Source organism: Phyllobates terribilis, unplaced genomic scaffold (genome assembly GCF_046119375.1).
Source record: "Phyllobates terribilis strain yellow unplaced genomic scaffold, ASM4611937v1 Scaffold_11__3_contigs__length_659146591, whole genome shotgun sequence".
NCBI classification, from domain to species: domain Eukaryota; kingdom Metazoa; phylum Chordata; class Amphibia; order Anura; family Dendrobatidae; genus Phyllobates; species Phyllobates terribilis.
The window spans coordinates 574,611,024-574,638,361 of NW_027362771.1; the positions used below are offsets into that span (position 1 = coordinate 574,611,024).

The window sequence follows — 27,338 nt, forward strand, 5'->3', positions numbered from 1 at the left end:
GACCGCATTCACCACCCCGATGGGACTTAGCGAGTTTACCTGTATGCCGTTCGGACTCTGCAACGCACCAGGAACCTTCCAACGATTAATGGAGTGCTGTCTGGGCCACAGAAACTTCGAGACGGTCCTGTTGTACCTGGACGATGTCATCGTATATTCTAAGACTTATGAGGACCACCTGAAACACCTGGCGGAAGTGTTCGAAGCTACGGCCTAAAGGTGATACCCTCCAAGTGTCACCTCCTGAAACCAAAGGTGCAGTACCTGGGACACGTGGTGAGCGCTGACGGAGTGGCTCCCGACCCTGATAAGATCACCGCAATTAAGGAATGGCCAAGTCCCTCCAGTGTAAAGGAAGTGCGGCAGTTCCTCGGGTTGGTAGGCTACTACCGCAGGTTCATCCCCGGTTTCACCAAAAAGGCAGCTCCCATGCAGGACCTCCTGATAGGCCAGTCCCGGAAGGCCAAGAACCAGAAGCCACCCTTCAGATGGGAGAAGTTGGAAGAAGAGTCCTTCCGCCAGCTGAAGATGGCCCTCACGGGGGATGAAATCCTGGCATACCCGGATTACAGCCAGCCCTTTATCCTCTACACCGACGCAAGTAACATCGAGCTAGGAGCCGTGCTGTCCCAGATCCAGCAGGGGAAAGAGCGAGTAATCGCTTACGCCAGCTGAAAACTGCGACCCACCGAAAGAAACCCTGAGAATTACAGCTCATTTAAGCTAGAGTTCCTGGCAGTGGTGTGGGCAGTCACCGAACGCTTTAAGCACTACCTCGCTTCTTCCCGGTTCGTCGTGTACACGGATAACAACCCGTTGACACACCTGGACACGGCAAGACTCGGTGCCCTAGAGCAGAGATGGATGGCCCGCCTGTCCAACTACGAGTTCACCATCAAATACCGGGCAGGACGCTCCAATACCAACGCGGACGCCCTGTCCAGGATGCCAAACCTACCGGACGTAGGAGAAGATCCAGAGGGACTGGAAGAAGTCGAACTCCCCGCGTTTCACCGTCATGGGACTATCCAGTATTCCCATCGGGTAAGGAGTAAGCAAGCCGCTACGTTTAACCCCTTGCCTCACTACAACTGGGAGGAAACGCAAGACAGTGACCCTGCCGTCCGACTGGTGAAGGAGATGCTGACTCGGCCAGAGGCTCGCCTTGACCCAGCCGCTCCGGAGGAAGCCAAACAACTGTGGGCTGAGAAGAGTCGACTGTTCCTTTACAAGGGGAAGTTGTGCCGCAGAATGGTTAACTCCCGGACGCATGAACTAATCTGGCAAGTAGTGGTGCCACGAAGAGACGCAGCCATGGTGATGGAGGCATACCACGACGGGGCTGGACACTTCGGATGGAAGAAGTTGGAGTTCCTGCTGCGCGGGCGGTTCCACTGGGTAGGCATGAGGGGAACAATCGAGAGGTGGTGCAGAGACTGTGGCCCGTGCAACCTAAGAAGGAAGGACCGTGCCAGCCAGAAGACTCCCCTGCAGTCCATCGTCACCCGGCAGCCGTTGGAACTGGTAGCCTTGGATCATGTAAAACTGACCCCAAGCAGAAGTGGCTACGTCTACGCGTTAACCATCGTGGATCATTACTCCCGGTTCTTGGTTGTCGTCCCCGTCAAGGACTTAACAGCTCAAACAGCAGCTAGAGCCTTCCAGCAGCATTTCTGCCGTCCACACGGGTACCCGGACCAAGTGCTGACGGACCAGGGACCTGCCTTTGAAGCGGAGGTCTTCCAGGAATTCTGCAATCTGTATGGCTGCCGGAAGATAAGGACGACACCCTATCATCCGCAAACTAATGGACTTTGTGAGAAAATGAACCAGGTGGTAATGGATCTTCTGAAAACGTTGCCCCTGGAAGAACGCAGTCTGTGGCCTGAGAAGCTGCCCGATCTGGTGGACCTATACAACCACATCCCGGTAGGTTCCACCAACTGTACCCCGGCTTACCTAATGAGGGCGAGACCTGGTAAGTTACCTGTTGACCTGGAAATGGGAGTCCTGACACCCGAGGACACTTCACCAGAAGCAGACTGGGACACAGAGAGGCAGCAGCAGTACTGGAAAGTACAGGAGAGCGTGGAGCGAAGTCTCTGTCAAGCTAGGGAGAGACAAGAGAAAACTTACAACCAGTATGCTCCCGCTGTTCCCCTGGTGCCCGGAGAGCAGGTCTTGAAGAGGAAAAGACGGCTCGACAAGTTGGACGACCAGTGGGAGAAGGACCCGTACACCGTACTGCCCTCAAGCCACGAGAACCCGAAGGTCTGTACCATCAGTAAAGACGGAGGGGAGACCACAGCCATTGTATCCCGGGATCACCTGAAGAAGTGTCCTGAACAGCTACGGAACCCTGAAGAGGAACAAGAAGACCATCGACCTGTAGAGGAAAGGGAAGATATGGTTAGTACTGTGCTCGGAGACTTCCCTCGGTCTTGGACTCAAGTCAATGGTGCAGTTGTGGTACCCGTACTCACCTTCCTCCAACCAGCATCCCAAGCACCTACGGAGCAACAGGTAGAGCTGGAAGAACAGCCGGTCCAGGAGGCAGAAGACCCCACACCAGCAGATCAGGAGGATCAACCCTCTGCTTGCAGTGAGCCTGCCATATCCCTAGTGAGCCAAAGGGCCCGTAGACAGCTGCCCAATTTACCCTTGACAGCTCCTACACCCTGTAGTTCAGGGCCAGACAGTCAGCTCCGTAGGTCCACTAGGGCCACTAGAGGCCAGTTACCCGCACGTTGGAGGATTTGAAGTGTATAAATTGTTTTATTTGTGGTTACCTGTTTTTCTTGTTGCTTGTGTATAATTATGTGTTTCTAGTTGTTTATAGGAGTCTTTGGTGGATTTACCGGGAATCCTGTGTACATAGTTGGAGCGTAACCCAGGACGGACTAAAGACTGTTAAGGACTCGGGGCAGGACAGACCCCTACCTGGTTACGTCTCCCTGTTTTGGTGAAATGGACACCTTGCTTTCTTCAAAGACTGCACCCGGTTACGGACATGCCGTGACCACCTTTATGTGTTTCTTTATTGTATTGTTATTGTTATATCTTGTTATGTTTTTCTAAAATATGTTTAGTCCCGGAGTACTAAATTTCACTAGGGGGGAATGTGACACCCCAGGGGTCTGGTTGCCACAGTAATAGAGATATTACGTCTGAGAGCAGGTGGGAGGTCTCTTGGTCAGGAATCCTATGCATGCCACACCTCCTGCCCAGTCCTGGGAGGGGAAGAACTTCCCCTATATAAACCTAGGGCTGAGGCAGGGTTAGTGAGTAGAGAAGAAGTAGAGACAGAGAAAAGAAGCAAATATAGGAACAGAACATCAGGAGCTCTGTGGGAGCAGTGTTACAAGGAGTCAGGGGCTGGCAGCTGCAGAGCTCGCCCTGACTGAGAAGATTTCTTACCGGACCTGGAGTCCGAGGCTGTGGGGACTAACTCCTACCCAGCAGCAGAATCCGTCAGGCAGGGGATTCCAGGTCCTCTGGCCAAGAAACCCGAAGGCACGGTCACACGCATGGGACCAGCACCGCCGTCGTGGAGCGGAAGCTACTAGAAGGCCCCGAGTCACCGGCCATACGGGTGAGCACCACACGGTACACTCAGGGACGTGGGCTACTTATACCCGCCTCTAGCAAGGTCGCCAGAAGAGTACAGTTAGTTTGGGAGGCCTACAACTCCGCCTGGCCAGGGGAGATCCCATCTGCTCAAGGACTGACCAGGCCCCAATCGCTAGCCAGTACTCCGGGAGGGTCTATCTTTGTCACCAGTAAAGACCCTGAACTACACCGTACCGTCTCCGAGTGGTTCCTGCTACCCCCATCATCCACGTCGGCTGCCCTGAGGCCATACCCCTCCTGTTGGGGGTTATACTATCACGCTGCACAATCCTACCACCGGCCTCAGCGGTCTGCCCTGCAGCAGCAGCTCCTTAGCTGTACTCAACGGGTGGCGTAGTCGTCCAACATCTACCGCTGATACATCGCCGCTCAGTTTGACTCCCTGGGCACGGACCGGGTCACCGCCACGAGACTACAACCCTCAACAGATCCGGCTCCGGGTAAGCTCCCGCGTGCGCAACGCAGCGCGACACAGGCCCAGGGGCGCGTCACTGACAAGAGTGCTGTGCAGCACATGGAGCAAATGCTTCATAATCTATTCCCTTTATATACATTCATCTCCCCTGAGGAGCCCCCATTACAGGACACCATCAGGGACTTATAATGATAACAACTAATAATAGTGAATGAATAGCACTGTATCATAGACACATAATAGTATCACATAGTGACTGAATATCGCTATACCATGAACATAATATAACAGCAAACAGTTTTTGAATACCGCCAAACCATGAAAATATAGAAACACCAAACAATGACTTTATTACCGCCATACCATGACCACATAATAATAAAAACAACTAAAGCATGACTCCATATGGAGAAATCTCCGGGGAAGCAACTGACTAGATAGTAATCCTGTAATTGATCCCGCACGTTTCTTTGCTGATTCTCTTGTCCTCAGGGAAGTGAAATGTCACTTAAAATTCTCAGCCCGACACATGTAACATACGGCTCCAATACAACTGTATACACGTAACTATCTCCGATAAACACCTCTTCTAACATTAACCACCTATTCAGTCTCCTGGGAGACTGTCAAAAATTGCCATGCTGACTGTACTACGAGCCCTCATGGCGAGATATTGGGAAAAGTTTTCAACTAGCAATAATCACGCCTCGGATAAACCTCATGGGCTATGATACTGCCACTGCGCAAAGCTGGAGGCCATCTGTGAGGAGCTGCGGCCTCCGGATCTGGGGCTCTGTCTACACTGAGGAGAGACAAAGTCATTAGGGGGCTGTGCGAGCAAAGGATTCTGGGAGTGGATATGCTAATAACACCCCTCTCCTAAGTCTGTAATGGCAGAAAGAAAAGCTCCCCAGGCTGGGGGAGGGGAGGGGGTTTATGCACTGATATAATACCGTTATACCATGAGCGCAGAATAACACAAAGTAGTGACTAAATACCAACTTACCATGATCTCATAATAATGCCAGATAGTGAGAGAATACTATCTCTGGGCTCGGCCTCTCCGATCATTTATAGACACCCGCATCCTGTGTAATACCAGGTCCATCAGGTGGTCGAAAAGGGATGTTGTAATCTGTGGCCCTATAGAGGCCACAATGTAAGGAACTGTACAGGTGACCTAGTTGTGGCGCCATCAGAGGAGATCACCGCTAGTCCTCCATGCTGAGCCTCCTCCCATAATATTAGGCCTGTTGTGCTGTATATTATATTATATCACCTATATATCATGGAGTCATTTCAACATTTTTTATTCAATTTTATTAAAAGTTTCAGCCTGAAAAGGTACTCGAACCCTGAACTAAAGATTTAGGACTATTTCAGGCTGGACCTAACTCGCTTCCATTAGCCTCTGAGCACTTCCGAAGAGTGAATGCAACCACGGTCTCTTATAAGAAGGTGCATAGACAGGTTTTTTTAAGCCCTTTTACAATGTAACCACTGCAGCCAATCACTAGCCACAGCAGTAACCAATGTGACTGGAGACTGACAGTAGTGATCACACTTCTGTACGGCCAAAATAGGATGTACAGAGATGGGCTGTTTCCTATTTATGGAGGCGAATATTAAGCAATTGCAGGTTTAAGTCCCCTAAGGGGACTGATAAAAATAAGATCATGCCCATCTGTGCGTCCAGAATAGGATGTACAGAGGCTGCCTGTATAGAGGTGAGTATTAAGCAATCGCAGGTCCAAGTCCCCAAAGGGGACTGATAAAAATAATATCACTCCCCTTTTACAAATATGTAAAAAAATTAGCACATTGGGTATTGCTGGGTTTCTAAATATCTGAACTAATAAAATATTTTTATCCCAAATGCTACAAGCCGAAACCGAAGAAAAAAAAATCTAAATGGCAGAATTGCAGGGGAGGTTGGGGGAGGGGTCATGTCACCTCCCAAAATAAAGTGGAATTAAAACAGATACGAAAGTGTTGGAGGCCAACAGGTACAATATATATATATATATCATAGGAATGACTGAACTTTGAGTGCTGGATATTTCCAGGACTCTATCAAGAGACACTAGGTACAAGGTTGTGAACCTGCTAGGCGAAAAGGCCGGTGTTCTTTGTGTGATGTCCTTTGTTTTAGTGATAAAGTAAAGGTTGCATCTACATATGGAATGAGTATAGGCCCTCCAGCCTCCTGGATGATACAGGTACACACACCTTCTGTGGTGAACTTGAATACAGATCCTGTTTTTGTGTCCTAGTGTAATCTACATATGTACACTGCCCCTGTGGATTTGAATTGTATACCATTGCTCCTGAGGTAGACATCCTGTCTTCAGCCTATGGATATGTATATTGGTGCACAATGCTTTTGATGAACATCTTGGAGCCAGCCCAAATGGAGTTGAACCTACACAAGGACTTTCTTCCAGAAGTACAAGAGTGCCATCTGCAGGAAGGTGTTGACCAATGCAGCCAATGACAATGCTCATACTACCCTGAAGATGATTGGATATTTGCCACAGAAGATACCGGAGAAGAAGGGCGGAGTCGTGGGTTGTATGTGGGTGTGGATGTGAAATTTTTAGTATAAATGAAGTAGAGTCAAGACTATCTCTCTCTCTCTCTCTCTGCCATGAAGGATCATTGCTAAGTATACTTATAATTGTATTTGTATTTTCTCTAATTAGAGGACATTGAAGAAAGGTTCTATTGTGAAATTGTTGATTGAATTGCCTTATTATTATCTTATTTTTCTTGTCATTAAACATCTGTATTATTTTCCCAAAACTTGAGTTATTGATTATATAGGAAAGGTTCAGGACAGGATATAGAACGGGAAATCACCACCTACAGAAAGTCATATGGACCCCAAAATGGTACAATATAGACTACACCTCGCCCCGAAAAAAACAAGACCTCGTACAACTCTAACAACCCAAAAAATAAAAGTTATGGCTCTCAGAATATGATGGCTGAAACAAGATATTTTTATTTAAAGCAGTTTGATTTTTTTTTTTTTACAGTAAAACAACTATATAAAATGTGACATCACGATGATCACACTGACAAGTAGAAGAAAGTTATCAGGTCATTTTTACAGCAACTTGAACGCCAAAAAATCAAAACTCAAATAACAATGGCGGAATCAAAACTTTTTCATTACTTGGAATTTTTCCCACTATTCAGTATATTTTATGGCAAAATGAATGCTATCATACAACACTAAATCTCGTCCCGCAAGAGATGAGCTCTCATACAGCAACGCGGATGGAGAAATAAAAATGTTGTGGCTTTTAGAAAACAGAGAGAAAAAAAAATAGATTGGCCACTTCTTTCATCGTCAGCCTGCAGACAAGTCAGATCTCCCACCTCCACAAAATAGGAAAGCACATCAATTATAACCACATGATTCAGTCTCAAAAATGCAACTACTAGTTTATAGCAATTTTTCGGAGTTACAAAAAACAGCGCCACCCCTGTGAACAGGTTGTTTGTGGTATTGCAGCTAGGCCCTATTCTCTTCAATAGAGCTCAGCAGTAATACCAGACTTAATCGGGTTTTTGCACCATCCAGAAATTTCTAGACAGTTCTTTATGGGTTTTCAATGTGTCCATAAACCATGTTCTCTGTTTGTGACTTTCGAAAAGTTGTTCAGAAAAAAAATAAAAATCAGGCTGGCGGCTCCGGACACAACTCTGGACTAGTGTGGAACAGACATTTTTTTCTAATCCTTGCCAAAAACTGACCAATGTGACTTCTGACTAATTAACGAATCAGCCTCGGGTTATTTATACTTACCCGAAATCTGTATAAAGCCGGGTCTTCCCCAAGGTGATCCAAAAAGGGACGGTGTAATCTGTGGCCTATGGATGCCACAATATGGGAAACTGTGCAGGTGACCTTACATACATATCATGCAGTTGTTTGAAAAAAAATGTCATGAAATTTTATTAAATAACAATTCTGCCCAAATGAGGACTTGAACCCTGGACCCTCAGATTAAAAGTCTGATGCTCTACTGACTGAGCTATCCAGGCTCTGTAGAAAACATAGGAGTGGTAAGATTTCAGTGTGGAACTAACAACAACTAACACCTTGTATTATATAAATACATTATTTCTTGCACCTGGGAAGTATGAAGGGATCTATACTGATACCATATATTACATGCACGCTCACTGAAGCCCATAGGATGAATGCCTCCTTGGACCTGCCAGGGTCAGTCACAGAGGTTATGTTCCCTCTGTAAGTGACCTAAGGCTGCACACCATAACTACTGATGTGCACAGCTCCCACCTGCTTTGTGTGCCCCCTATGACTGATCCTGAGTAGCAGGAAACATCCGATGTTCAAGGGGTCACCTACGCAGTCACACAGTAATACCATTTGGAGCCACAAGGCCGAGCGCCATCTCTGCACAGTTCCCCGTCACTTCCGCTCAGACCATACACATAACATGAGAGCAACAAGAGCCTGTACTATGTGCAAAAAGAGCCTGTACTATGTGCAACAAGAGCCTGTACTATGTGCAACAAGACCAACATAATGGAACGCCAACATGGCAGCAACATAAAGAAAATGCATAATATTTAGTCTGTCTCTTATAAGAAGGTGTGTAGACAGTTTTGTTTAACCATTTTACAATGTAACCGCTGCAGCCAATCACTAGCCATAGCAGTGACCAATGTGATCATAGACTGGCTGCAGTGATCCCACATCTGTACGGCCTAATAGGATGTTCAGTGACTGGCTGTTTATGAAGTATGGAGGCGAGTATTTTTTCAACTTTTTAAAGGGTTTTTCTATTATTAAGTTTTCTATCTCCGTAGGCTCGCCCAGTGAAAATAATAATAAACTGTGTTTTCCTCACCCCCCGATACTTCCGAGCTGCCTGTCTGTCATTGCTTCCCGTCCTGTCAAGAGGCTGCAGCAGTGATGCCACAACTTGTGACCACTACAGCCAATCACTGAGGTCGGCATCAGTCTGGTGATTGGCTGCAGTGGTCACGTTCTGTAGTTGTGATGTCTCGCCAGCAACTTGTCAACAAAGACCAGAGGAAGCGACAGGAAGGCAGCGCTGGATATTAGGAAGTCTGGTGACATAGAGACGTTTATCCTCGGAAACACTTTGAAGATTTCTGTCCTGGACAACCCCTTTAAGGTGATTAGACCGGATCATAGTCAGCTGAAAGGCTCCATGTACATCGAAAGAGACCACGCCTCTCTCCCTGTGGGGTCTGTCCTCTAACTTAGGTTGGGTCTGTGATTCCCCTTCCCCCATCACTTGCGGTTTTGTTTTTTTATCACACACTTTTAGTGTTTTTCTTAATTTATTTATTTTTTCTGTAGAAAAGTCTGTGTGACCCCAGAAAGAAACAGTTGCTATGAAAGTCTTTGGTGTCCATAGCAACCAATCACAGAGCAGCTTTCATTTTACCAGAGCTGTGTAAGAAATGAAATCCGGACCGTGATTGGTTGCTATGGGAAACAAAGACAACCACCGGTGCAAGCTCTGATCGCTGCTGTTCAACCCTCTGACAATGTCTGACAGCGGCATGTAAATGGTCGTGATTTGTCTGCACCCATCTCGACCCCCCAAATTCCCACCCACTCCTGCAATGTGATTGCATGGTGCCGATGGGTTACCATGACAGCCGGGGGTCTAGTGAAGGCCCCTGTCACCGCTATGTTTGAACATACAAGTACAGAAAACTTCACCTAATAAATACTATTCATTGTCCAAAAAAAACCAAAGTGCTTTACAAACATGTACTGTATTAGAAATCATGGCTGCTTTCTTCCAAAAACAGCACCGCTCCGGTTCACAGGTTGTGTGTGGTATTGCAACTGAGCTCCATTTACTAAAATAAAGCTGAGCAGTAATTCCAGACACGACCCGTCCATAACGGCGGAGCTCCGTCCAGAGGAAAGGTTTATCTAAGACCGGTTTCACAAATCTGCGGTCCACAGTCTGGGTGCGATCCATGATGTACGGAGCGGCTGCGGGTCTCTTATATCAGGCAATCGCAGGGTTAAACCCCGAAGGGACTGAAAAAAAATCAAAGACATTTAAAGAAAAAAATTAAAATTATATACCGTATATTCCGGCGTATAAGACGACCCCCCCTACTTTCCTGTTAAAATATAGAGTTTAGGATATATTCACCGTATAGGACTACCCCTTTTCCAACGCATACCAAACACCGGTAAAAATGAAAAAAAAAACAGATTTGAATTTAACATGGTCCTTTTTTAATTTAAATTCTTATGACATGCAGGTATATAGCAGGAAAACTGTCACTCATAAACATAAGGCATACAACAACAACATTACTATCATCCATTTTCATCAGCGGCATACACCGGTACCCGACAATTTACAACAGAAAGAATAGAGCTTCACACATAGATTAGATAGATAGAAATATGTCAGTCACATATATATGAAGTACAGTGACAGTGTTGCTTACTGTACTTGTCATTTAGTGTAAAGGATTTATTTAAAAAAATAATAGTGTTTTCATGCACCGTCTCTTTAAAAAAGCCGGCCGGCAATTCAGCATCTGTACCCGACAATTTAGAATAGAAGGAATAGAGAATCATACATAGATTAGATAGATAGAAACATGTCAGTCACATATATATGAAGTACAGTGACAGTGTTGATTACTGTACTTGTCATTTAGTGTTAAAATAAAGGATTTATTTTAAAAAAAATTGGCGTGGGGTTCCCCTTAATTTTAGTCTCTAGCGGAGGTTAAGCAGATGGCTGGGGCAGATGTTTGAAGCCTGGGAAGGGGGTAATACCCACGGAGCTTCCCAGTCTACTAATATCAGCCCCCAGATGAATACCTAGCCTTTACTAGCTATTAAAATGGGGGACCCCCCAAAAAAAATGACGTGGGGTCCCCCCTATTTTAATAGCTAGCAAAGGCTAGGCAGACAGCTGGGGGCTGATATTAATAGCCCAGGAAGGGTGCCATGAATATTGGCCCCCTCCCAGGCTAGAAACACCAGCCGTCAGCCGCCCCAGAAATGGCGCATCCATAGGATGCGCCAATTCTGGCACTTAGCCTCGCTCTTCCCACTGCCCTGTAGCGGTGGCAGGGGGTAATAGGGCTGGGGTTCATGTCAGCGCCAGCTGCCATGAAGCCCAGGTTAGTAATGATGGGAGTCTATAAGACACCCCCATTGCTAACCTACAAAGTGTTAAAAAGAAAAAACACACACTACACCAAGAAAAAAATAATTTATTTGAAATAAACCACACCATTTTATTTAATTCTTAGTTTACTAAAAAAAAAATAGTTACCTGTCCACGTTCCTGCGCTGATCTCCCATGCACAGCTGTCACATCTGGAGATGGTGACAGCTGTGCATGGCTGCTGTAAGCTCACGCTGCTGGGAACACGTCCGCTCCCGGCAGCGGGAGCCACTGACTGAGGTCACCGGAGTGCATTCAGTCAGTGCAGCTCCGGAGACCTCCTTTACGGCACTGCTGTACCGTGGGAATTTCTCACGATACAGCAGGGCCGTAAAGCAGCTAACTGGAGCAGCGCTGCCTGAACTCCGGCGAACCCGCTTATGCAATGACGGGGCTGCTTTACGGCCCCGTCATTCTAGCGGCGGCGGTTCAGAGCGGTCACATTCTATGTGGCTGCTCTAAACTGGAGATCATCGTGGGACACTCGTGAACTACTACGGAGGGGTAAGGATAAGGTTGTGGTTTATTATTTTATATTTTATTACAGGAGATCGATGGCTTCGGGGAATTAGGTGTCTAGGTGAGTATAGGTGTAGTTTTTTATTTTTTACTTTATTTTAGGTGGCGATCGGCGGGGACAGGTAATGTATGAACTAATTTATTGTAGGTAACCACTGGCCACCAATGACATGTATTTAACATTTATTGGGGACACAGTAGGGCAATTTATATAGCAGGATCAGGCTGATGGGAACTACTGCTCCCATCGAGCTGATCCTGCTGGCAGGAATGGACGGGGGACAGACATAGGCCGATGGGAGTAGTAGTGTCACATCGGCCTATGTCTGCCTGCACGCACACACCCGCACACATCGCACAGACACCGCGCACACCCGCAGACATCGCACAGACACCGCACACATCGCACAGACACCGCACACACCCCCAGACATCGCACAGACACCGCGCACACCCGCACACACTCGCAGACATCTCACAGACACCGCACACACCCGCAGACATCGCACAGACACCCCACACACACTCGCAGACACACGCACAGACACCCGCACACACCAATCATGACAGGTCTGGGAGGTGAGGCTGACCTGTGAGACCGTGGGAAAGTTCATGTGAGTTCATGCAATGCAGTGAAGCATGAACTCACATGAACCCTCTGAGGGCACCGCGGCGACTTCAAATGAACAGCTGATCGGCATCACCTGATACCTCAGCTGTTCATTTGAAATAACCGGCGGGAAAGCGCAGCACAGAACGGGAAAGCCGGCGGTGAAGTCTTTTCACTGCCGGCTTCCCCGCCCGGGTCCTTCGCTCCCCGCTCCTTGGTGCTGCGCTCCCCGCCCGGTCCTAACTTACGATCGGGATGGGAGGTGGCGAGGGGAGCGGAGGATCGGGGTGGGAGGCTGCGGGGAAGCAGTATGGGGCTGTGTGATTGTTTAAAACTTCCCAGCTCCGGACACAGCGCAGCGCTTCTGTGACAAGTGAAAGCTGTCGGCACAGAAGCCCTGCGCTGTGTCCGGAGCTGGGAAGACACTGCGATGTGTCAGAAAAGTTCGCTAGGTTCTGTCTGTCTCCGCTGCTGGGAATACGCTGCGCTGTGTCCCAGGCCTGAGAAGACACAGCGCAGCGATGTGTCAGTTTCAGCACAGAAGCGCTGACTGTCTGGACCTACCGCCGCCGTATTTTAACTCCCTCCACCTTATATTAACTCCCACATGGCAGAGATACGGCCACGGCAGCTTATTAACACCCCCAGAGTATCCCCGCATGTCAATTTCTGAAAGTTCAAAAACATTACCGGCGTATAAGACGACCCCAGACTAGACAGAAGATTTTTCAGTCTTCAAAAGTCGTCTTATACGCCGGAATATACGGTATATATTGAATAAATATATTTAAATAAATCGTATTTTCTCAGTTTAAGAAGAAAAAAATAGATATACATATCATATCTATATTTAAATACATATTATATATATATCATTTTATATACATATATTTAAATATATATTATAATATTTAAAGAAAAAATAAAAATTATGTGCATATATATATATATAATCTTTAACATTTTTTAGATTTTTCAAAAAATGTTCATATCTAATATTTATAATATTTAAAGAAAAAATAAAAATATATTTATATATACATATATATCCAAAAAAGACAAAGGCAGCAGCACTCCATTGTTCAATATAGGGTGAACTTTTTCAAGCTGGAAAAAGTTTCACATTTTGAACGAAACGTTGCCCTGACGTGATGGGTCAATAAATCCCCCTATATTGGACTATGGAGCGCTGCCTTTGTCTTTGCTGGACGTCTTGAGGTTTGGTTTTGCCTGTAAGGCGTATTTAGCACCCAACTGTTTTTGTAATAACTTTGCTAGTGCTGCACCTGTATTTTTCTAATTATATATTCATATAAATAAATATAAATATATATATATATATATATATATATATATATATATAAACACATATGTACAGTATATATAGAATTTTTTCATGTATTGTTTTACATTTTCTGATATGTATATATATATACACATATACTATCAGTACTATTTTGGGGTCTATATGACTTTTTTATCTCTTATTATTCCATCATATTTTGGGAGGTGACCAAAAAAATCCCAAAGAATTTGCCATTTACACTTTCTTCTGTTTTGGTGCACGCCGTATATAATAAATAGTATTTTATATATGTACCAAGCGATACCAAATGTGTTAATTTTTTATTTATTTTTGGAAAAGTGGGTGTTTGATCTTTATACACACAGATAAATATATATATATATAATTCTTCCTGCATGGAACAAGTTCTCATTGGCATAGAAATATACCTGAAATGTTATAATTTCTAGAATATTGATCCTACAGCACATGGCCGATTCAGATCTATCTCAACCACCTATTCAGCCTCCTGGGAGACTGTCAAAAATTGCCATGCTGACTGTATTACGAGCCGTCATGGCGAGGTATTGGGAAAAGTTTTCAACTAGCAATAATCACGCCTCGGATAAACCTCATGGACTATGATACTGCCACTGCGCAAAGCTGGAGGCCATCTGTGAGGAGCTGCGGCCTCCGGATCTGGGGCTCTGTCTACACTGAGGAGAGACAAAGTCATTAGGGGGCTGTGGGAGCAAAGGATTCTGGGAGTGGATATGCTAATAACACCCCTCCCCTAAGACTGTAATGGAAGAAAGAAAAGCCCCCCAGGCTGGGGGAGGGGAGAGGGTTCATCCTCCATCTGATCATAGTGTCACCACCTCCTGCTATACAGACTGTCTGCTCCTGCGTCCTGGGGGAACCTTCACTTATGTATTACAGGATTGCATTACCAGGAACTTCCTGATCATGGCGCAAGAAGAGAAGCAATACTGTCATGCTGTGACCATATAATAACAAATAGTAACTTATAACCGCCAAACCATCAGCACATAATAACAGAAAATAGTGATTAAATACCACCATACCATCACCACATTATAATACTAAATAGTGACTGAATACCGCCATATAGTGCCCTCTATACAGACTGTTCACAAGTTCCTATATTACATTACCAGTGATCGCCTGTTGTTGGCGCCAAAAGTGCAGCTAAGGAGAACAAAATTAACTGGAATCAAAGATATTACAGTAACCGTGATATTTTCTTGAACAGTCGCCATCATTCATCCTTCCCTAGGTCTATTATATCCTTTAGAAATAGCGTTTATTGGTTTCATCTTTATTAAAAGCTTCCGCCCGAACAGGGACTTGAACCCTGGACCCTCAAATTAAAAGTCTGATGCTCTAGCGACTGAGCTATCCAGGCTTCTGTACATGATCACTGACACAATGACTTTCTCCTGTATTATCGGCCGTCTGCTCCTCCTTTCTTGTTACAGACTATCACCACTCACCACTATACGTTCTGTCCATTGGTTTCTACGTCCTGGAAGGGAACCGTCTCTTCTGTATTCCAGACCTGTCCAGCAATGCAGAGATGATCCCATAAGACTTAACGATTGAATTGGGGAGAGGACGTCATCAGGGACTTGTAATGACTTGTGGATGGGACAGGATGATATCAGGGACTTATAATAAACTGGAGAGTGAGGTCGGACGCTATCAGGGACTTGTAATGACTTGGGGGTAGGGGAGGATGATATTAGAGACTTATAATAAACTGGAGAGAGTGAGGACGGACGCTAGTGTAGCACCCAGAGGGTTCGGTCGCTACAGAGGTATTGCATCTCACCCAGATGTGCGATATCTCACTCTCAGGTAAGGATGGAGTATGGCTCAGGACCCTGACACCTGCATGCATTACACCAAATTTCCGGGGGACAGGGCGACAATGCTCCCACGGGAGAGCACAATTGTCCCTGATCCCTGGCAGGAGTGGGGAGGGGTCACCTAGGAAAGGGGGAACCCTGTGGTGTGTGGGTGGAGAGTGCAGATCCTGGGTGCACTGAGTAGGAGTATAAAGAGGGGAGCCATCTTAGGAAGTGTGTTCAGTCAGAGGGGAGCACTGACAGAGAAGGGCTCTGTGGAGCTCTGCTCCAGGAGGCGAGCCTAGCCTGAGAGGCCCAAGACTGAGAAGAGAAAGAGCAGAGAGGAGAGGGAGCAGGAAAGGCTCCAGGAGAAGAAGGGACCCCAGAGGTACGGGCCATGCAGCAAGCCGGCCGTACGCCCGCCGCTACCTGGAGGTAGGGGGGTCAGGCCAAGACAGGGAACCGGTTCCCTTAACTAGTGGAGGCAGAAACCACACTCAGCTAGTCACCGGAGGCTGTGGCATTGCATGTGTCACAGCCCCTCACAGTCCACGCTAGGAAGGGACCACATAGGGTCCAGGGGACGGAACACACGTCGCCCGCCAAGACCCGAGGCAGCTGGACAGAAGCGGTGTAAGGTGTGAAGCATGAAGAGCCAGAGAAAGGACACATGAAGGGGGTCCTGATAAGTACTCCAAAGATATCTGGGAGTCGGCCGAGCCCCTCACTTGGCGAACACAGTACGACGCGGGAGATTATGACCGGCCATAATAATCTGGATTAACAACTATGAGTAAAGACCCTGGACTGCACTGCAAAGACTCTGAGTAGTTTCTGCTGCGCCCTTGCACCACAACTCTCATCATCCACTCACGCTGCCCTGAGGCAATACTCTTCCTGTGGGGAGTCACACCATCTAGCTGCACACCTCATCAGCCTCAGCGGCCTGCCCAGCAGCGGCGGTTCCTCCTAACCGCAAGCCACAGGTGGCGTAGTCGGACATTTAATAATCATAAAAAACACATTAATACACTGCCACTGGTTTGACCACCCTGAGCCACGGGACTGGGTCACCGCCACGGTGACTACAACCCCCAGCATCCACTAAAAGGCCCAGTTCTGGGTTCCCCACACGGCCCAGGGGGCGCGTCACTATCAGGGACTTATATTGAATTGGGAGAAAAAGGAGGAGGACGTCATCATGGACTTTTAATGAATTAGTTGGTTAGAGAAGATGCTATACAGGGACTTATAATGAATTGACATTGGGGAGGATACCCAAACGGACTCATAACGGATTGGGGTCTGGGAGTGGACACTATCAGGGATATATTATGAACTAGGGGTGGAAGAGGACACTATACAGGGAGCTGTAATCAATTGTGGGTGGGAGAGGCTGCTATCAGAGGCTTATAATGATTTGGGGGATGGGGAGGGACTTATAGTGATAAGAACTAAAAATAGTGACTGAAAACCACCATACTATAAACACATAATTGTAAATTCCCCCCAAAATTAAATTTGGGGGGAGGGGGGGATTCTAATTCCTCTTACTGTGGCTTTGCATTTAATTTTGATTACGGTTATACCAGGAACACATGATTAAACCAATACTCACCTAAAACCGCCATCCCGTGACCACATTATATTGTCAAATAGTGACTGATTACTTCCATACCAAGACCATATAATAACACCAAATAGGGACTGAATACCGCCATATAGTCCCTCTATACAAACTGTCCACATGTTTCTACTACGTGGAATATGTAACGAGCCCTCACTTATGTTCTAGTACATTACATTACCAGTGATTGCCTGTTGTTGGCGCCAAGAGAGCAGCTAAGGAGAACATGGTCACCACTTAAGACTGTCCAAAATCAAAAGAACTCTGCTAACAATGATATTTTCCTGAATAGTCTCCATCATTTGTCCTTCTCTAGGTCTCTTATATCCTTATGAAATGACATTTATTGTTTTCCTCTTTGTTAAAGGCTTCTGCCCAAACAGGGACTTGAACCCTGGACCCTCAGATTAAAAGTCTGATGCTCTACCGACTGAGCTATCCGGGCTTCTGTACATGATCACTGACACAATGATTTTCTGCTGCAGCTGTCGGCCGTCTGCTCCTCCTTTCTGGTTACATAGTATCACACACACACTTTCTCCTACAACTATCTGCTTTTCTTTCCAGTTACACAGTATCACCACCTGTGCACACATTCAGACACAATGACTTTCTTCTGAATTATTGGCCATCTGCTCCTCTTTTCGGGTTACACACTATCACCACTTCCAACTATTCATACTGTCCATTGGTTTCCACGTGCTGAAAAAAAAATTCACTTCTGTATTCCAGACATGTCCAGCAATGCAGAGATGATCTCATAAGACATAACATTTGAATTGGGGAGAGGACATCATCAGGGACTTATAATGACTTGGGCGGTGGGAGAGGATGATATCAGGGACTGGACAAAGTCACTTGTGGCAAGTTAAAGGCGTGGACAATATGAAAATCACAGCTGAAACCAGATTAAAAAAAAAAAGAGACGACGTTGACTCAATCTTTACATTGTGTATCTGTGTGTGCCATACTAAGCATGGAGAACAGAAAAAGGAGACGAGAACTGTCTGAGGACTTGAGGATCAAAATTGTTGAAAAATATCAACAATTTCACGGTTACAAGTCCATCTTCAGAGATCTTGATGTTCCTTTGTCCACGGTGCACAACATAATCAAGAAGTTTACAACCCATAGCACTGTAGCTAATCTCCCTGGACGTGTACGGCAGAGAAAAATTGTTGAAAGGTTGCAACGCAGGATAGTCCTGGCAAAAGGAGCCCCAGTCAGGTTCCAAAGAAATTCAAGCTGTCCTGCAAGCTGAGGGTGTATCAGTGTCAGCGCGAGCTATCCACCGACATTTGAATGAAATGAACCGCTATGGTGGGAGATCCAGGAGGACTCCCCTGCTGACCTAGAGACATAAAAAAGCTAGACCAAATAGTACGCGAGTAAGACAAAATCCTTCTGGGAAAGCATTTTATGGATGAGACCAAGATAGAGCTTTTTGGTAAGGCACATAATTCTACTGTTTACCAAAAACAGAATGAGACGTACAAAGAAATCAACACAGTACTTAGAGTCAAATATGGTGGAGGTTCAAAGATGTTTTGGGGTTGTTTTGCTGCCTCTGGAACTGGGTGATTTATTGTGTGCAAGGTATTATGGAATCTGAGGATTTTGGGTCACAATGTATTGCCCGGTGTCAGAAAGCCGGGATTGCATCCTAGGTCATGGGTCTTCCAGCAGGACAATGATCCCAAACATACTTCAAGAAGCCCCCAGAAATGGATGGAAACAAAGCGTTGGAGAGTTCTGAAGTGGTCAGTAATGAGTCCGGATCTAGATCCCATTGATCACCTGTGGAGAGATCTTACAATTGCTGTTGGGAAAAGACGCCTTCACATATGAGAGACCTGGAGCAATTTGCAAAAGAAGAGTCCAAGATTCCAGGTGAGAGGTGTAAGAAGCTGATGGTTATAGGAACCGACTTGTCAGGAATATTATAAAATATTGATATCAGTGACAGCTTAACAGAATATTAGCCCTTCTCCCATGCCCTCTGCTGTAGTGTTTGTCCAGAGATGACAATCATACAGTGTCTAATGCAAATTATCACCACTTGTCAGCACCGAGCTGTCCCATTTTCCTTCTGCCAGCACAAAGCCCGAATTAACGCAGGGCTGATAAATAGTTATTCACACACGGCCAGGGAAGAAGTGTGAAAACTTCGTTAGGGAACCAAGCCTCTTGTCTCTGAGAGAGCAGGTGGTAACTACTATGCGGGCTTGCGCTAATTTACATGTAACTGTTGAAGACCAGTTCCCCAGCTTCAAAGGGGAATTTGCAGACATGATGACTCCGATATTAGATATGAAATAATATGAGTTCTATAGGTCCGACAATAACGGGACCCATATGTGGAGTAAGCAAATCAGCCCTGGAATATGCAGGTATTTTTCCACGGCCGTAACCAACATCGGGGGGCCGTAGTGCAAGAACCCCGGAATAGCAGACTGCAGCGATGTGATGTGTAATATCAAAAGAAAGATAAAATCATGAGGGAAAATATGGCGTAGTTTGCGAGCTTCTGCGATTAACGAGTGATGAGTTATCGCAAAAGTCAGAATTTCTAATAAAAATCTACAGGCTGAAGACCAGCCCACATGATGTCACCGCAAGGGGCGTGTGGCCAGATCTCTCCTTAGGTATAAAGTAATCTATGGGGAAGACAGAAGTACTCATTGCTGGGGGGAATACGAATTATACGCAAAGGGTCCTGTTCAATAACAGCAATCTGGAGAACCCCCCCTCCCACTATATTGAATCGTCTCCGCGATCGTGTAGTGTAGGTAATTTTCACTCTTTACCCTGTTTATTTTATGTAACTGTTTATGTATTTTAATGTCCCCTTTGTAACATCCTTGTATATATTTTTCCTAAACACTGCCTCCCTTTTGGATTAAATATAAAATTTAATAGTTCTGTTTCTTTTGTTCTGTAATCGTTCTCCTCCCCGAAGCCATAAACGCTACCGGGTTGGTTCCTGACCCGATACAAGTCCATTAATACCGGGCTGTATCAAACCAGAACTGGTGGCAGCATACCATCTGGGGGATTTGAGGAAGGCTGGCAGTGACGGTCGGAGGTGTGGATATATATTACTGGCGCAGCCAGGGAAATATATATATACCGCCCTCACTGCAGAGGGCCTCAAATACCCAGTGGGCTACAGGACGGCCTCTCCGGCGACCACTCGCTCTAGGTGCAGTACCTTGACTGACCTGAGAGGCGAGGGGGCGCCAGAGAGTTGTGCCTGTATTGTGGCATCACGGATTGGTGACGTGTAAGGGACAACACACCCCAGTGTCTTTCCCCGCTGGTGGCAGCTTCCTGGCACTACTTACTCTAGGTGCAGTACCTTGACTGACCTGAGAGGCATGGGGGCGCCAGAGAGCTGCACTCACCGACCGGCAAGTTTTCCTGACACGACTGATTGCTGATATTTATTCCAAAGGGTGAAACCAAATATTAAGTTGAGGGTGCCAACAATTTTGTCCGACCCATTATTGGGGTTTTGTGTAAAATTATGTCCAATTTGCCTTTTCTTCTCTGTTTTTTTTGTGTTGTTCCAACACTCACAAAGGAAACAAACACGTGTAGAACAAAACACGGGGAATTATAATAATGTTCTGAGAAATACTGCAGCTTCTGGAACAATTTCAAGGGTGCTGACACCCTAGCCATACCATGACTACATGATAACACAAAAATATATAACATGACTATATGGAGAAATCTCCGGGGAAGCAGCTGACTAGATAGTAATCCTGTAATTGATCCCGCACGTTTCTTTGCTGATTCTCTTGTCCTCAGGGAAGTGAAATGTTACTTATAATTCTCAGCCCGACACATGTAACATACGGCTCCAATACAACTGTATACACATAATTATCTCCAATAAAAGAAGTGCTTAATACTAACACCATTATTCAGTCTCCTGGGAGACTGTCAAAAATTGCCATGCTGACTGTATTACGATCCCTCATGGCGGGGTATTGGGAAAAGTTTTCAACTAGCAATAATCACGCCTCGGATAAACCTCATGGGCTATGATACTGCCACTGCGCAAAGCTGGAGGCCATCTGTGAGGAGCTGCGGCCTCCGGATCTGGGGCTCTGTCTACACTGAGGAGAGACAAAGTCATTAGGGGGCTGTGGGAGCAAAGGATTCTGGGAGTGGATATGCTAATAACACCCCTCCCCTAAATCTGTAATGGAAGAAAGAAAAGTCCCCCAGGCTGGGGGAGGGGAGGGGGTTCATCCTCCATCTGACTGCTCTTCAATAACTGAATACCGCCATATCATCACCACATAGTAACACCAGATAGTGACTGAATACCGCCATACCATCACCACATAACACTAAATAGTGACTGAATACCGCCATACCATCACCACATAATAACACCACAAAGTGACTGAATACCGCCATACCATCACCACATAATAACACTAAATAGTGACTGAATACCGCCATACCATCACCACATAATAACACTAAATAGTGACTGAATACTGCCATATCATCACCACATAATAACACCATATAGTGACTGAATACCGCCATACCATCACCACATAATAACACTAAATAGTGACTGAATACCGCCATACCATCACCACAAAATAACACCAGATAGTGACTGAATGCCACCTAAGGCTATGTGCCCATGATGCAGAATGCTCCGGATTTTTCCTGAGCGTTTCTGCATCTCCCTGGCAGAAAAAACGCATGTGGATTGTACATGCGGATTGTACATGCTGATTGTACATGCGGATTGTACATGTGGATTGTACATGTGGATTGTACATGTGGATTGTACAGGCGGATGGTACAGGCGGATTGTACATGCGGATTGTACATGCGGATTGTACATGCGGATTGTACATGCGGATTGTACAGGCGGATTGTACATGCGGATTGTACAGGCGGATTGTACAGGCGGATTGTACAGGCGGATTGTACAGGCGGATTGTACATGCGGATTGTACATGCGGATTGTACAGGCGGATTGTACAGGCGGATTGTGCAGGCGGATTGTGCATGCGGATTGTACATGCGGATCGTACATGCGGATTGTACAGGCGGATTGTACAGGCGGATTGTACATGTGTTTTTCCTGCCAGGGACATGCGGATGTGGAGCGTTCTTCACATGCATTTCCTCATGCGGGTTGTCATGCGCTTTCCAGGTGATTTTGGTCAGAGGTTTATGACCCCAAGGCTATAGGGTCTAGGAGAGGGGGAAAGACAAAAAACACGGGCGCAGATCTAAGTGCAGATAATTTAGTACAACTCTTTTTTTTTATATATTCTTTTTTAGAAGCTGATTTGCTCACCTTTGATGTAGCTTGTGGTATAGCGTATCAACCTATTAGGTCTGACTGAGATGCCTTGTCTCCTTGATGTGCAGCTATAGTCTGGAGACAACGGATCTCTCAGCCAGGAGACCGTGGAATGAAGATCAGGAAGAAATAAAAAGATTCATCCAGTCTATTCAGCGCTCCCAAACGACAGGCACCAGGTAGAAGTATTATAGATCTTCAGAAATTTACTTAGGATAAAAATCATCACAAAACGATACATAGAACAACGCGTTTCAGCTATAGATTTATACATATGTAAAGCAGGTGCCGGAATGCAACGCACAGAGACCCAAGGCGAGAACAGTCAGAGATGATTGTAACCAGTTTTATACAACAGGTATACTGAAACAAGGGATTAGCAACAAGGGTAATGAACAGTGGTTTGAAATATCAGAAAAATACGAAATTTCTCAAAGTAAGGCGCAGTCTCTCAAAGTAAGGCGCAGTCTCTCAAAGTAAGGCGCAGTCTCTCAAAGTAAGGCGCAGTCTCTTCAAAGTAAGGTGATGCCCTCAATCATGGGAGACACCACGCAAGTTCTTTAACTGTGCATTTGGCTCTAGCGGGGGTCACCGGTTATTCCCGCTTGGCCGTGAGTCTCTTCCGGATAAATTCAATTAAATCACGTTGTGCTACTTTAGCCCCAACCGTTCCTCTCCCAACCTGAGTACCTAAACCCAATTGTCCCCAGTACCGTGGGTGAACAGTGGAAGTGACGGCCCTGCTCACCTATGCAGCTCCTCTGTCTCCGCTGGCGTGACTTTCCTGGGGCAACCGTCTCTCAACTCCTCTCTGCTTGGCCATTGGAGGCAGTCTCTCGAGCCTTGGATAGGGGGGTCCAGGCCTCGTCTGTCGGCGGGTGACGTCGGGTTCCGCGAACTCACTCAGCACCGCGATCAGGTTCCTAGTCTCCTCAGCAGGCGCAGCACTCGGGTCACAACTGTGAGGGATCCAGAGCTCTTTTACCGGTGCCCGGCTGGAGCACCTCTCAGGCCTCTGGATTTGGCCTGTCACGCGGGGTTTCTCAGGACGCAGGGAGCACGTCTGCTCCTTTCTGCTGCTTGGCGCCAAAGAACCCTCTGGTTTGGCGCGCTGGCCTCTTATCTCCCGGAACTCCTTCCTGGAAGTCACCTGATCGGGTCCAGCATCTGAACCTGCTCTCCCTGCAACTTCCCTTGCATATTTTGGTTCCGCTTGACTGTATCTGGCCAGTAGATGGCAGTCTCGCTCCATCCTTGAAACGTCATGTTGAAGTTCTTTTACAGGCTTTCTTGCCTGTTCTACACATATATATTGCCATATCTCACATGAGGAAGGCTATTTTGTATAAATATATAGCCGAAACGCGTTGTTCTATGTATCGTTTTGTGATGATTTTTATCCTAGGTAAATTTCTGAAGATCTATAATACTTCTACCTGGTGCCTGTCGTTTGGGAGCGCTGAATAGACTGGATGAATCTTTTTATTTTTTCCTGATTTCCAAGCGATTTTAGCATCACTTGGAAAGTGCTTGACAACTTGGTCACACTATATAAATCCATGCAGCCGGCGTAGATTTATATAGTGTGACCGTAAAAGAATGGTAAAAATAAATATATACTTACCTTCTGATGGCCCCCGGAGTCCTTGTCCTGCCATGACGTCACCGCAGGTCCTTTTAGTCTACCGTGAGCTGCCGGCATGCCAGGACAAGGACTCCGGCCGTCATCAGAAGGTAAGTATAATGTATATTTTTTATTTTATTATATTTTTTACAGATACTATGGTACGTGGGTCTGGATGAGAGTCTCCTCTTCTCCAAACCCGGGTACCATCCGCACATTGAACCACATGGAATCCGCATGTACAGATGCAGTGATGCAGATGTCTTGCGGTCCAATGAAAGTCAATGGCGGCGAAAACGCCACAATTCCGCAAAATAATTGGTAGTGCTGCATATTTTTCCGCAATGATAATCCGCAGCTGAATTTCCGCAGCATGTGCACAGCACATGCGGATTATCATTGGAGAACATGGCAGACCTTCTACCAAGCGGTTTTTAAGCATTTCTGCAGCGGAATTGCTGCTGCGGAAAAGCTTAAAAAATGCATAGTGGGCACACAGCCATAGTATAACTATATCACACCAAATAGTGACTGAACACCGCCATACTATCACCACATAATAACTCCAAATAGTGACTGAATACCGCCATATCATCACCACATAATAAATCCAAATAGTGACTGAATACCGCCATACCATCACCACATAATAACTCCAAATAGTGACTGAATACCGCCATACCATCACCACATAATAGCAATTTCTAGGGTCGGCTTCTTCAGCTATTTATACATTCCTTAAAGTGACAATGTAACAAACAGTACATGTGACCTTATCCTCCATACTGTGCCTGAGTTCACAAATCTGTATCTGTCCCACGAAATATTGTTTGAATATTCTTTAATTAAACTTTATTAAAAGCTTCCCCCCGAACAGGGACTTGAACCCTGGACCCTCAGATTAAAAGTCTGATGCTCTACCGACTGAGCTATCCGGGCTTCTGTACATGATCACTGACACAATGACTTTCTCCTGTATTGTCGGCCGTCTGCTCCTCCTTTCTTGTTACAGACTATCACCACTCACCACTATACGTTCTGTCCATTGGTTTCTACGTCCTGGAAGGGAACCGTCTCTTCTGTATTCCAGACCTGTCCAGCAATGCAGAGATGATCCCATAAGACTTAACGATTGAATTGGAGGGAGGACGTCATCAGGGACTTGTAATGACTTGTGGATGGGACAGGATGATATCAGGGACTTATAATAAACTGGAGAGTGAGGTCGGACGCTATCAGGGACTTGTAATGACTTGGGGGTAGGGGAGGATGATATCAGGGACTTATAATAAACTGGAGAGTGAGGTCGGACGCTATCAGGGACTTGTAATGACTTGGGGGTAGGGGAGGATGATATTAGAGACTTATAATAAACTGGAGAGTGAGGACGGACGCTAGTGTAGCACCCAGAGGGTTCGGTCGCTACAGAGGTATTGCATCTCACCCAGATGTGCGATATCTCACTCTCAGGTAAGGATGGAGTATGGCTCAGGACCCTGACACCTGCATGCATTACACCACATTTCCGGGGGACAGGGCGACAATGCTCCCACGGGAGAGCACAATTGTCCCTGATCCCTGGCAGGAGTGGGGAGGGGTCACCTAGGAAAGGGGGAACCCAGTGGTGTGTGGATGGAGAGTGCAGATCTTGGGTGCACTGAGTAGGAGTATAAAGAGGGGAGCCATCTTAGGAACTGTGTTCAGTCAGAGGGGAGCACTGACAGAGAAGGGCTCTGTGGAGCTCTGCTCCAGGAGGCGAGCCTAGCCTGAGAGGCCCAAGACTGAGAAGAGAAAGAGCAGAGAGGAGAGGGAGCAGGAAAGGCTCCAGGAGAAGGAGTGAAGGGACCCCAGAGGTACGGGAGATGCAGCAAGCCGGCCGTACGCCCGCCGCTACCTGGAGGTAGGGGGGTCAGGCCAAGACAGGGAACCGGTTCCCTTAACTAGTGGAGGCAGAAACCACGCTCAGCTAGTCACCGGAGGCTGTGGCATTGCATGTGTCACAGCCCCTCACAGTCCACGCTAGGAAGGGACCACATAGGGTCCAGGGAACGGAACACACGTCGCCCGCCAAGACCCGAGGCAGCTGGACAGAAGCGGTGTAAGGTGTGAGGCACGAAGAGCCAGAGAAAGGACACATGAAGGGGGTCCTGATAAGTACTCCAAAGATATCTGGGAGTCGGCCGAGCCCCTCACTTGGCGAACACAGTACGACGCGGGAGATTATGACCGGCCGTAATAATCTGGATTAACAACTATGAGTAAAAACCCTGGACTGCACTGCAAAGACTCTGAGTAGTTTCTGCTGTGCCCTTGCACCACAACTCTCATCATCCACTCACGCTGCCCTGAGGCAATACTCTTCCTGTGGGGAGTCACACCATCTAGCTGCACACCTCATCAGCCTCAGCAGCCTGCCCAGCAGCGGCGGTTCCTCCTAACCGCAATCCACAGGTGGCGTAGTGGGACATTTAATAATCATAAAAACCACATAAATAGACTGCCACTGGTTTGACCACTCTGAGCCACGGGACTGGGTCACCGCCACGGTGACTACAACCCCCAGCATCCACTAAAAGGCCCAGTTCTGGGTTCCCCACACGGCCCAGGGGGCGCGTCACTATCAGGGACTTATATTGAATTGGGAGAAAAAGGAGGAGGACGTCATCATGGACTTTTAATGAATTAGTTGGTTAGAGAAGATGCTATACAGGGACTTATAATGAATTGACGTTGGGGAGGATACCCAAACGGACTCATAACGGATTGGGGTCTGGGAGTGGACACTATCAGGGATATATTATGAAATAGGGGTGGAAGAGGACACTATACAGGGAGCTGTAATCAATTGTGGGTGGGAGAGGCTGCTATCAGAGGCTTATAATGATTTCAGGGATAGGCAGGGACTTATAGTGATAAGAACTAAAAATAGTGACTGAAAACCACCATACTATAAACACATAATTGTAAATTTCCCCCAAAATGAATTGATTCTAATTCCTCTTACTGTGGTTTTGCTTTTAATTTTGATTACGGTTATACCAGGAACACGTAGTTAAACCAATACTCACCTAAAACCGCCATCCCGTGACCACATTATATTGTCAAATAGTGACTGATTACTTCCATACCAAGACCATATAATAACACCAAATAGGGTCTGAATACCTTCATATAGTCCCTCTATACTGACTGTCTA

The 27,338-nt window shown here is 46.3% G+C and overlaps 6 non-coding genes across 6 annotated transcripts; all 6 read right to left on the minus strand.

Annotated features, from left to right (window-relative positions):
- Positions 1-4,656: 4,656 nt before the first annotated feature.
- Positions 4,657-4,796, minus strand: LOC141168115 (U4 spliceosomal RNA). Its single transcript, XR_012251865.1, has one exon. It is a non-coding gene; the product is annotated as a U4 spliceosomal RNA (small nuclear RNA).
- A 9,408-nt stretch (positions 4,797-14,204) lies between these two features.
- Positions 14,205-14,344, minus strand: LOC141168256 (U4 spliceosomal RNA). The gene has a single exon (XR_012251999.1). It is a non-coding gene; the product is annotated as a U4 spliceosomal RNA (small nuclear RNA).
- A 688-nt stretch (positions 14,345-15,032) lies between these two features.
- Positions 15,033-15,105, minus strand: TRNAK-UUU (transfer RNA lysine (anticodon UUU)). Its single transcript has one exon. It is a non-coding gene; the product is annotated as a tRNA-Lys (tRNA).
- Positions 15,106-17,546: 2,441 nt separating this feature from the next.
- TRNAK-UUU (transfer RNA lysine (anticodon UUU)) lies at positions 17,547-17,619 on the minus strand. Its single transcript has one exon. It is a non-coding gene; the product is annotated as a tRNA-Lys (tRNA).
- Positions 17,620-21,107: 3,488 nt separating this feature from the next.
- Positions 21,108-21,247, minus strand: LOC141168213 (U4 spliceosomal RNA). Its single transcript, XR_012251958.1, has one exon. It is a non-coding gene; the product is annotated as a U4 spliceosomal RNA (small nuclear RNA).
- Positions 21,248-25,008: 3,761 nt separating this feature from the next.
- Positions 25,009-25,081, minus strand: TRNAK-UUU (transfer RNA lysine (anticodon UUU)). The gene has a single exon. It is a non-coding gene; the product is annotated as a tRNA-Lys (tRNA).
- Between the last annotated feature and the right edge of the window lie 2,257 nt (positions 25,082-27,338).